Source organism: Montipora foliosa, chromosome 8 (genome assembly GCF_036669935.1).
Source record: "Montipora foliosa isolate CH-2021 chromosome 8, ASM3666993v2, whole genome shotgun sequence".
In the NCBI taxonomy this organism is placed as follows: Eukaryota; Metazoa; Cnidaria; class Anthozoa; order Scleractinia; family Acroporidae; genus Montipora; species Montipora foliosa.
The window spans coordinates 50,394,396-50,396,895 of NC_090876.1; the positions used below are offsets into that span (position 1 = coordinate 50,394,396).

At 40.4% G+C, this 2,500-nt stretch overlaps 1 protein-coding gene across 1 annotated transcript in view; it reads right to left on the minus strand.

Moving 5' to 3' along the window:
* LOC137968996 (EGF and laminin G domain-containing protein-like) overlaps window positions 1-2,500 on the minus strand; it is a 27,570-nt gene that overhangs the window by 6,995 nt on the left and 18,075 nt on the right. The window lies entirely within an intron of this gene.

The following is a 2,500-nucleotide window of genomic DNA, read 5'->3' on the forward strand; positions in this document are numbered from 1 at the left end:
TGTGGCCTGGGTTCGATTGATTCCGGACACGTGACCATACGTGGGTTAAGAATGTTGTTGGTTCTTTTCTCTGCTTCGAGAGGTTTTTCTCCGGGTTCTCCGGTTTTCCCCTCTCCTCAAACACCGACATCTCTAAATTCCAATTCGATAGGATGCAGCAGGATCTTCCTGAAAATCACTTCCGGGTGAGTGGAGCTTAAGGACGGTGCCTACTAATGTTATTGCGTATACGCTATTGCGCATCTCGAGATACTCGGGTTTCCTATGGGTGGTGCTTATTAATACAGGGATATTTTTGCGCAGTTTAAAACTATGCGAAGAAAGCAGGACTTAGTAAGTGCTCCTGGAATCCAAAGAGAAAATTTGGGGTAACCACGCATTTTTCAGAGATATTTGAGCTTCAATTTGGAAAAGAACGCCATACATACCTTCGTAATTTAAAGCTTTTTACAAATATTGTCCATTAATTATCTTTGAAAAATGCGTGGTTACCCCTAATTTTCTCTTAGGATTTCAATAACACTTGTTAAGATCTGCTTTTCCGCATATTCAGTAAACCGCGCAAAAATACCTTTGAATTAGTAGCCACCGCCCTGAACACGTTGACGCAAACTTTGTTGCATGACAGGTTGGCAACGTAAATGTAAATGATAATACGAGCAACAAAGTTTTTCAACTTGCAAAGCGAGTGTTGTGCGACAAGTTGAAGGAAACTGTTGCCTGTATAATTTACTTGGCCTTAACGCTTTGCAATATCTACTATCAAATGAAGCTATGATCCTCGCAGTTATGAACGCAATTTTAGCAATTGCGTAAAGAAGCCTGAAAAATTCTGAAAGTTCTGAATGGTTTCCTTGCTAATATACAGACTTCAGGCATTCAAGATTGCACACATAGAGCAATGCACAGACACAAGAAGACTTTTTGATCGCGGTACTAAATTTTCACTTCTGGTGGAAACACGTCGACTACTCCGGAATGACAACAGAGAATTACTGTACCTCAACATTCATACTTATGCGGAATTTTCTCTTCAAGCACCAACAGCCAAACTGCGTTTTGGCTTCCATCAATCTAACTTCCGACGCCGAGTTGCGCGTCGTAAATTTCCCTTTCGTAAACAAGCGATGTCATTTTTGAAGGTCGATGCCATTCCTTGTAACCAAGCCTTTGTTATTCGGTTAGCTTTCAATAAATTGTTCAAGCTCCTTCCATTGGTTTATTGAAGGGAGTTAAAGATCTAACGACATTTTACAAGCTAAAGAGTGGGGATTTTAATCCACTTGCCAGTAAATATTTTGAATTCTGTTCTGAAGAAAGGCTGAGGTCGTACACGAGCAACAAACTCAAGATAAACTCATTTATGCATCAGTCAATTCCAGCAGTGCCCATTCCCCCCCCCCTCCCCGGGCTAACCACCGGGCATTAGCATTTTTTTTTTTAAAATGGGCAAATTCCCCGGGGTGGGAACACATAAGCTGTGTAAATGCCCCGGGGTGGGGACGAAGAAAGAGGGCAAATGCCCCGCCCCCGAGATCGTCGCCTTCCAATAGGCGCCTGTATTCGCAGGCTACTTTGTCTGACCTCTTAACTGACCTCTTAACTGATCTTTCATCGCATTTTACGCTCGCAAGATCTGTCTTGAAGATCGCATTATTTGAATTCGCAGCCCTTCAGTGTTTCATATAACTCCGCTTTCATGAATTTAAAAATTGCTAGGCTAGTTTTGAATGCGAAATGCGAAGTAGTCGTGTTTACGCAGTCTTCACGTCAGTGATTGTTTTGTGATATTAGTTCACGTCATATAATTGCAAGTATAAATGAAGAAATACCTAAAATTGAGAAAACATACCTTTAAAAACATCCACAAGTTTTTCGAGTCCGTGACGGACAAGCCAGTCTTTAACGAAGGCTTTCCGATAAACTCTTCCATGTTGATTTGAAAACACGTGTGTCAAATGCCCGGGGGTCGCCCCGGGATAGGCTAATGCCCAGCCCCCGCGGTTGCCCGGGGGGGGGTGGGGATGGGCACCGCTGGAATTGATTGATGCATTAAGACGGAATTATTTAAGGGCACCTACCTTAATCGAATACCTTATTTGTGGAATAACCTGCCTGAAGAGATGGGAAAACGTGACTGTAGCCTTCCAACATTTAAAAAACTCTATGTTTATTACAGCCATAAAACATTTAACCCTGACAATCCAAAGGCCTCATGGGTATAATGTTATATTATATATATCTTACACTAGAATTTATTCCTTTTTGTTTAATTAATTTATTATTATTTTTCGTAATGTATTTTAAGGCGGACTAGCTCGTATGGTTCGTCAGTTCCTTTCTAGTCTTCCTCTTTGCACGAATTTTTCTTTCTTTACTTGTTAATAGTATCGTGGTTTTGTAATTTCCCTTTATTTTCTATTCTTATTTTATTTACATATGTTGGTTTCTTTTATTACGTTGTGCAACGAAAACAAGATAAATTTAAAATTAAAAAGTT